Here is a 10,133-nt window from a genome sequence, read left to right on the forward strand (position 1 = left end):
AACAATAAAGTACAATCAAAGCTTTTGAACAGTTAAAAATCACTATTTTGCACACAGTGACTCCTAATAGAATAATTTATCAGTAAAAGTGCTTTTTATGTACCTTTGATTTATTGATTCCTCACCATCCACACTGTAAACAGACACACTTTGGAAAGCAAACAGCACCACCTGGCTACAGTTTAAGGACATGCTTATCAACTGCTGGAAACTTGGCAGCGTGTGCAGACATTATTTCAGCAAAACAGCATAAATCAAAGAATAGAGTTAAATGTGGTTCAGGAAAACTGCCTCAACAGCATCTCTGTGAGGAAAAATAAATAACATTTCTAAAAGTAAGCAACTATATTTGGATCATTAGCTGCTACACAGTAATGTGAAGCTTCACATAAAAGACAGATCTTTCCTTTTGCCTATCAAGTTTGTTTCATCTCTCAGATGTTGACTACATAGATCATACCAGTGAGTGCACTTCAATCCATGTGCCTCTGTATTATATGTTGTTGTAAAATAATTGGAGACTAAATTTACAGAACTGAGGTGTGAGAATCACTATTAAAAGATGCATTCATTAAGTATTTGTTTCAATGGTGGAAGAAGTATTCCGATCTTTTTACTTAATAATACCATATCACAGTGCAGAAATCCTGCATTTAAGATATTACTTAAGTATGAGTACTTGAGTATTAGCATAAAAATGTACTTAAAGTAAAAGTACTCATTATGCAGAATGGCCCTTTGCAGAATAATACATATTATATTGCATTTCTTTTCTTTTTTTTTTGTGATGCGACAACATGTACACATCACTAATGTTGCAGCTGGTAAACGTGTTTCCAACATCTTTTGATACTGCTGGGTAGCTTAATCAATAATAATATATCATTAGTTGAGTTATGTTTTGTATGGGTAATCTGAATCAAAGCAAAAATGAAAAAAACAAGTAAATACTAAATAAAGTGTAGAAAGAGTAAAAAGTACAATATTTTTCTTAAAACTGTAGTGTAGAAATGGAAATACTCAAGAAAGTATCTTAAAATTGTACTTAATTACAGAACTTGAGTAAATGTACTTAGTTACATTCCACCACTGGTTTTATTCTGCAGGTCTAAGAGTCTTTATCTGTATACTTAAAGCAACTCAACAGTGAGCAGAAGAAGAAGAAGAAGAAGAAGAAGAAGAAGAAAAAGAAGAAGAAGAAAAGAAGAAGAAGGGGAAGAAGGAGAAAAAGAAGAAGCATAAGGACTATTTTGTTGATCCAATTGCTTCCACTAGGTGGTGACTGTAACACACTTTTCATCTCATTCATTTTCTCCAGTGCTCTTTTCTAAAGTTTTAAATATGAGAAAAAATAATCAATCCCTCTGTTAGTTGTCTTGGAGTCATATGGTTTAAAATATATCGCTCCCATACTGAAGAAGATACATTTTCTCGCTCTGGTGTTTAAAGCCTATACTAGGGGTAACATGACACTAATCTTCTCTAGTTCTCCCTCTCAGAAGTTGGCACCACAGTGGATTATTGAAATAGGATTCTGCCTTTGATCAAAAGCAGTTTATAGACGTCTCATACTTAATATCAGAAACAAAGTTTATGGCTGCCAGCTCTCAAATCTCCAAAACTACAGTTTGCATATGAGGTTTAACTACAAAACGACTGCTAAATATTCCAACAGCCATTTTACCCTCATCAGATATGCTCAGTCTCTGCGGTGTGGCTATATTTTTATTATTAGCAGTGAGGAAGTGAAATTTAAACAAATATTGCTTTATATGCCTAATACAGTAAATCAGAACAAAAAGGCCCTAATGTCTGTGTAAGGGCCGAGCTTGACACGATTACTATTTATAGTGCTTGAAAACATATCTTATGTGTATATTATATCATTTATCATATGCATCACATCCAAAGAAATTGGTGTTTGAAATTGATATTTTTTTTGCTACCTTTGGACACTGAGATGGTGAACTTTAAATGTAGAATTATTATTGCTTTTCTACAGTACTTATGCTCTTAAAATGTAGAATTATTGTTGTGTTACTATAATACTCATGTTCTTGAAGTTTTACATCATGTTACTTCTACATGACAAGAATCGGAGCATCTTCAGAATCCAGACATTTTTGCAGATAACACCAGCAGGCAGCCATGAAAGATAAACACCAACCTTTTTTTAGCTGACAACCAGACGCCAAGGTGCAATTACCATTAGTTCACATACTACCCCACACCATCTGTGCGCACACTTGTATGCTCATGTGCACGCCTGCAGTACAATATGCAGGAAAACAGAATTCACCACACACAACCAAACATGTGTCATATCCTAAATAACCAGTGTGCATTTTATACAACAATTAATTACGGCATGCTGAACATGCAGACAGAGGATTCAGATCTCATCCTCAGAGTTGTTGTTTAAAATAGCTCCCCCAAACTTCATCAGTTCTGACACAAAAGAGAGGCCAGTTAATGCTGCTCTGGTAAAAGTCCCAGGACATATAGATAACATATTGGGGATGTCAAGAAAACTCCAGAGGCCTATAATGGCCTCACAGCTCCATTTCAAACGTGGTTAACCTTAAGGGTTATTTATCACTGGGAGGGTCACTGGGGGGCACTTCGTATTTATTGCAGGACATGCAGGATGGGGGAAGAGGGGATGGAGAGGAAGCCACCCTCATCACCTGGGTACTTACTTCGGTGGCTGTATACATACATCAACACTGTTTAACTACTTGATAAAGACTAGGATATTTTACCGACATGTCTGACTCTCCTTAGTGTTAAACTGTTGCAGAAAACAACAGCCAAGGACATTTACAAGTTAGCAGCCAAGTGCTTTCTCAGTATCCCAGGAACACATGAGGATCATTTCCATAAGTCTATGGTTGGGAATTTCTCTGCTGAGGCTGTAATGGTCGTGAAGCTGCACATACAATGGGCTGCTGCCAGCTGATGGGTCCCTGAATGGGACATGTGAGGACTTCAGAGGAAGCTGCTGCCCTCCACTCTTCTTTCTCTTTAGATTTGTTGCTTTTTATCCAGGGTGTCTGTCTCCCGGAACAAACCCAAGAGCCTTCAGATGTGGCTAAATGATAGAGAAAATGGGCAATCCCAGTTTATTCAAAGCTGATTTCATCACGCCCATAAATCTCTGAGAAATCAAAGCCCATTTTATGCCCGCCCCTCTCCTCTCCCTTTGTCTTGCTAATACACATTAGAGTGTGGCTGGCTGCCCACTTTGACGGCAGTCAGACAGGATCTGGGCAAAGTTGCAAATGTGGAACCTGGAGGCACCTTTGACCCATGACCCCTGCCGTTAAATCTTGCCACTAGCATCCGCCTTAGACCCCTGCTATGCAAAGGAATCTCCCAGCTCCATTTCCTGCCTAAAACTGCCTAAAAATTCACATGGAGACATGAAGATTTATTGGAATATGACAAGGGGATGAGACAAGAATAGATGTTTGTCCTCTTCAAATAAAACCGTTTTCTGACATACTCATGACCACAAATGCACATGACTGAACATGTGCATACGCACATTTACAAACATGCCCCAACCATCATAAAACCATTCAATTTAAATTATGAGTAAATAAAATCCCACAAACACTTAATCATCCATCCATCATGGTCTTTAAAGCAGAAGTGAAACATTTTCCTAGAGCATTTAGCTGTCAGAAGCAAGTACTGAATGCAGAACTTCCACACTTGCATATGGACTGAAAAAAAAAGAGAATATATTTTCAGTGAAGTTGAAAAAACAGGGCCACAATGTGTGTTCACTCATCCCAAGTGAACTGTATAATATTTGATTCTAAACATTGTTCCCGTAACTTGAGACTTAATTAAAACAGTGTGCTGTTAATAATTTAGCGCCATCAGCAAGATTCAACCAGTCATAATCACTGAGTAAGAAGTGAGGTGGTTGTATGATCGAAAAAAGGAGAAAAAAAAAAAAACTATTTTTACGCACAATAAATCTGGTTCTATAAGTATCATGGATATGGAAAGCAATGCTAACATTTGGTGCTTCAGTATGGTGTCTCCCCTTATATTTATATCTGTATGTCCTTCTGTCACACACACAAGACACACTCAAAAGCTGTGTGGCCACTAGCCAGCAACAAAGACCTTCTAATCTAACACTGGTGGCTAACAAGGGTTCCTATACTGGTGTGACGAGGCTACTGAGGCAAACATTTCTCCTTTAATTATACAACAGTGAGCCGGAGAGTGTCTTGCTGCTCTTTGGAGTTTCAGGCCTGAGCAGAGCTCCTCCAAATTAGAGAGCAGTGTGACAGTGCCGAGATGCATCACTGTGGGGAAACATGGAGCGGCGGTTACACTGTTGCTGATCCATTTATGGGCTTCAAATACACGCTTCCCACATTTGAGTTGGAGATGAAAATATGCAGATAATTTGAGAGAGCTTGTGAGAGCTTGCACATGCAGGCACATGAAGATAATTACAATCAAAGATGGGACAAAAATGAAAACATGATACAGTTAAGAGCAAAGACATCCTCTTCACACATAAATGCAGGGGCTATCACCCCAAAATTAATATATTAAAAATATTTGATCATTAAATGTGTCTTTATTATTACATCAAGTCTCTTATTAAGTGTCAGGAGACTGCTTGCAAAGCCAGAGGGTGACAGTACAGAAAGAAATCCCTCTAAACGCAGTATTAGTATCAGTATGAGAATTAGTGTCTTCACGTATTTGACTGCTGCACATGAATCACTCCTTGTAAATTCAACCAAATCGATTTAAGCTAACTTTATCTTGGCACATTTAATTTACAAAATAAGAGTCTAAATATGTTTTGCAGCATTATTGGATTTATATACATACCAATCTCAGGAACTCAACGATCAGTGGGCTAAATAAGCCTGAGCGGCGGATGTGATATCTGCTGGCAGATCAAATGAAGGATAGCGGCCTTGTCCTAATTGAGGGGTCAAACTGAAGTAGCTGTGTTATTTTAACCTCACTGACCCTGCCCAGTGGCCCCAGCCTCCAGAGTGGACGAGGAGAGACCAGCCAAGCTGTAGGTGTTTGGACTGGGTGTCTTTGTTTGTCTTCCCAGCCTTGAAACCCTTCTCTGGTGACTGATGATTCAGAGTCCTGATGGCTGCTGAAGTCTGGAAGAAGGAAAACTAGAATTACACCTTTAGCAAACACTTCACTGCCCGAAGTTCAGTAAAGGGTGGATAAGATTGTTTCTTACACCAAGTAAAAGCTTCATATACTCCAGAAGTCTGCTCAAACAGATAGCCAGAGTCCATGCCAGCATACCTTTTTTATCTATCTGACTCATCAGCAGTAAAATCCCATGGATCACTTGTATCCTCTGATTGGATGTAATAGCCTGTTTCCTCCCTCTTCCTCTTCATCTCAGATCACCAGGTTAAGTTTACACCAATTCATCCTCATTTGTCATCATTTAGCCATTTTTTGGCTAAGGCTAAATGTCTTAAAGGAGAAAAAAAGCAGGTCTGCTGTTACTATGCCATGGCCAGGTCCACTTGCGGCATTAAGACCACTCCACAATCTACAAGCTTTGTTATTGTCTGCTTCAAAAATCACTAAAAATGAGAGTATAATCACTAAAAGGGCATTTTAATAATGTTTAGATGGTATAAACACAATTTTATCCCCAATTGGACCTAAATGTGCCTTTATTTTGATGAGATTTAAAATAGCAAAGATGACTTCCTAACTGCAAATTCAGGTTTAAAAATGTATGAGTAAGAATTCCCAAGTAGGGCTTAAAAGAGTGTTGATGTGATAGAGACTGGACAATGTAAGCAGCATGAAGGCCAGAAGACCCTTTTAAAGCTGCTGGCATAAACCTGTAAACACTAAAGAAGCCCAGCTGTAAGCAGCCAGTCTAAATCGTGTTGTACCGTAGTTAACCCTGTCAGTGACAATGTTCAGAAACCTAAACATGAAGACAGAGAAAGGGAAAGACAACGAGAACGGAGAGAAATATCTGCTCAAAGTACAGACTCCTAGGTTCAGATGGGGTTAATAGGTTCCCCTAAACATCTGCGTGTAGTGCAAATATTGACAGTGACTCCATCGTCTCATCTAATGACCTGGTCCCTGTCTGATCTCACAGACTATAGAGCCCAAACAGCTGCTCCGTGATCGCTTCACTTCTTGTCCTGAGCAAATCCAAACCAATTGAACTGTACTAAGATCCACATCACTAATGATTACACAGACAGCCCACAGCAGAGATGGGAGATTTAGGGGTATGTATTACAAAGGTAAAGCGGCAGAGGGATAGATGCGCATCCTATTTGTTCATCATTCATCACTTGAGAACAATCTGATTTTAATGAGAAGTGTGTAACAATATCTTCTCCTATTACATTACAAGGGATAACGATATTATTATGTCTGGGGAGGGAAATTATTTAATTATCTGAATAATGTAATCTCAGTTCAACCACTATGTTATTGGGTAAAATGTCTAATTTTAAACATTTGAGCAAGATAACATGAAATATAAGATCAAGACAATGATACATTGTGGCTGTTGTGTAACTCAATCAGTTTCACATTTCACACAACAATTAGAATCTGTTATTGAAGTGATTAAAAGTTAAGTAAGTTTATGATCCGCCATTCGTTCTGAGCGTTCAGAGAAATGATTTGTAGAAAACCAGTCCTTTGCCCCGGAGAAGCGTCTTTGGAAAACAAGACATATTCTATTATTCTGCTTGTGTCAAAATAACAGTTAACTGAGACAAGCCAGGTTAACTCAAACAACTCTAAGAGCCTCTTATTCAATTCCTCATTGATGGTGTCAGGCGGGAAGACTGCCCCAGGCCCACACAAGGCTGTGAACCCTATAAATGTGTTTTGGAAAAGTCTGAACTAGTGAGTGAATTGTGGTTAAGTAAGAAAACACTTAAAATCTGCCTCTCCACAAAACAGGCGCACCCTCTGCACAGCTGGTATAAACCTCTCTCTGGCTACTGGAATGTGGCTCATAAAAGGATTTTTTTTTTTTTACATCTATAAGCATCTGTTATTTATAAAAGAATCAATATACAACTAGAAATGGACAGAATTATATGAATGAAATGCATATGATCAAAAATACCATCCTGCAAACAAAACTGCGATTGATTGCTCATTTTTCAAGAATGTCAGACTTCAAAAGGAATTTGCATTTTCTGGATATTTTACAAAGGCTCAAGTGGCAACGGCAACGGTGATCATTAGCCATATCAAGAAGAGCATCGACTAATGAGTCAGTTAACCTTTCAACCTGCAGACACAGGGCTCCTGATTGGCCAATGAAGTCAAGCATGAAGCCTTGTGTCACCTCCATCAAACCAGGGTAGCAGTGCTCTGTGGGCAATAATTTGCCTTCTTCGATCCTACTTTCTTTGTTGTTAAAAAGACAAGCAGCACATGCTTTCACAGAACTTTTCGTTCCATGGGACAATCATACACCAACCCAAATAAAAACATAACTTTGCAGTTAATATTTTATGTTGTGTTTTAATTGTGCTTATTTATTTCATATTTTATATATCCTTATTGCATATTTATATATTTAATGCATGTTGTTTTTATTCTGTTTACATGCTCAATTTTATATATTTAATTTTTTAATTAACTAATCATTAGCTACTTTATAAAAACTATATATGAGTTACTCATTAATTGATAGTTCCCTAGCTCCTCTTTCATTCCTCATTTGTTCCTTAGTAACCACTGAAAATGTTGTGGTCTTACTGTAGTTACATCTCTCTAATAGTGAGTAGTGTGATGGAAAGACAAGGTTGTTTTGTATTTTCTGATAGCTCAACTATGGACAGTTTTAGTTTCTTTGAGCCATTACTACTCCCTACTCTCAACATGTTTTTCAGATGTCTGTAAACTTGGCTGGAGATAAACTTTGTAATTGTTTCCTCCTCAGCTACTAGCAGAAATTGATGGTCGTCAGAGCCTTGACCCTTTTGCTACCTGTGTTTGAAAAAAGCATAACCTGCATACCATCCGCTGATTCATCCAAGAAAAATAAGTCTGCCTCTCTGTGATCTTTGCACAGTGCTGCTATAGGACTCAGACAGTACGTCTATAGCGTTGACGTCTTCCATCAACCATTGTTAAAACCTCTATGCATTCATCTATTTGCTGACAGAACTTAATAAAGAAAATAAATAAGTAAAACATTATGCAGAAATAACTATTTATATCTTACTGTCTTTGACAGGAGTAGCAAGTGTTTTTACAGCTCCATTGGCACCTCAAGCGTGCATATGCAGTGTCGAGAAGCCTTTTGACAGCTCCGAAGTTCACCCCCCCTCTGACATATGACCAGTGCAGGAGAAAACATCAACACTAAACGTCTGGGTCATAAAAAGCAGGATTCATGGGAGGGAGCTCTGGGTTAGCCAGGGGTAAGATGAGGATTTGTTCCCTGCTAAGCCTGAGGTAGAGCCCAGCGTTCATGTCCCGACTTGATATAGCCTTAAAAGCTGTACATCATCCCAGTGAAGCACAACAACTAATAAGCAGTTAATAAGGCATCATGGGTCATGTTACGCACTTCACTTTGTTTAAAATCTTTTAAATGTATTTGTCAGCAGAAGAAATCTTCTTATAGGATGCACTTAAAAATATCATTTGACAGGAAAACTGGCCACAGAAACAGCAGAACAAAATCTTTTCCAGGTGCCACCTTAATCAGAAAGACCCATCGATTCTCAGTGTGTGATAGGAGGACTATGCAAGGACAGGACTGTATGTCACACGTTCCTACCTCTGCCCTCTATTTCCCATGGGCATAACAAGCATCATAAATCTGCTCTGGACATAAAACTACAATCTTGAGGTAAACACAGTCACTAACACATTCCTTTGCACTCAGAGTGGCTAATACTTCATCTTTATCATGGCTATTATGAATATGAACTTAACATGGACTCATAAACTTTTACCATAATCTTTCAATTAAAAACAAACAGAGCACATGCGTTAGCTGTACCTTCACCTTACATGTTACAAATACACCAAGCCAGTGGGCTCCTTTATTGTCCAGTGTGTGTGTGGCTGGCTATTGCGCAGCCAGATGTCTTTACCACAGCGGCCTTATGCTAAGCCTGTCAGGGTTAACAGGTCTTATTCAAGAAGACGAGTGGTGAGTGGAGCTGTGGCTCACCAAAGTCTGCTGATCTTGCTGCAGCCTGCTGAAAACACTGTAAAGGCAGGATGTTGCAGGATGTCTGTTGTGGGCAATATGAAGTTAATTCACTGACATGTTTATACCATGGTGCACCAAGGTTCTTTCCTGTTGGCACACCTGGAAAATTTAAAATCCCAATGATTTTGGAAATGTGTTATCAGTCGAAACAATGTGTAATTCCCGCAGAGAGTTGTTTGTTTTTAAATAAACTTGAGAAAATAACTTACTTCCCACTCAAAAGTGTGAGAATGGACTTCAGTGAAGTAGGTGACTGTGTCCAGTTGTTAAACTTCTGAAATGTACAACATTTTGCTTAATCATGGTTGCATAGATATATAATTTTGAGTATTCCTAACATGATAATTGGCAATTGGTAATTTTTATTGTAAAACTATATCCAACACAAAGCATTATTTCAAGGAGAGTATTCTAGTTTCTTATTTTGGGTAAGTAACCATAAACTCTTAACCCCCCTTAAACAAAGAAGCTATTAAAAATCAAGCTTTGGAATAAAATGTGCCTTTCATTCACATAGGAAATTATATAAAAATATGTTCTTTCTACAAAATCATGATAACATATTGCACAAATTCCAAATTCATGCTCCCTGAAATATCTGCCATGATGTACTATATGAACCCCGGGCTGTTGCTGAACTTTGACATGGATTTCTGTTAAGTTCTGCCATAACCAGTGTGTAGCAAAGATGAGGGTAAGGGCAGTGCAGCCATGTCAGCTATTATGCTGCCTTCAATTTAAATTAAGAAATTGGTGGTGTGCACTTGCTTCCTGTCTTAAGAAGCTTTTCGAAAGATTAATTTCTTCAGACCAGACTCTTACAATGTAGGTCAGATACTGAGCTTTATTTCAGATTGTTCATTATTTGCAGGAGGGGAGAGAGAGAGAGAGA

Source organism: Morone saxatilis, unplaced genomic scaffold, assembly GCF_004916995.1.
Source record: "Morone saxatilis isolate NCDOM2014 unplaced genomic scaffold, NCSU_SB_2.0 Contig14, whole genome shotgun sequence".
Classification (NCBI taxonomy): domain Eukaryota; kingdom Metazoa; phylum Chordata; class Actinopteri; family Moronidae; genus Morone; species Morone saxatilis.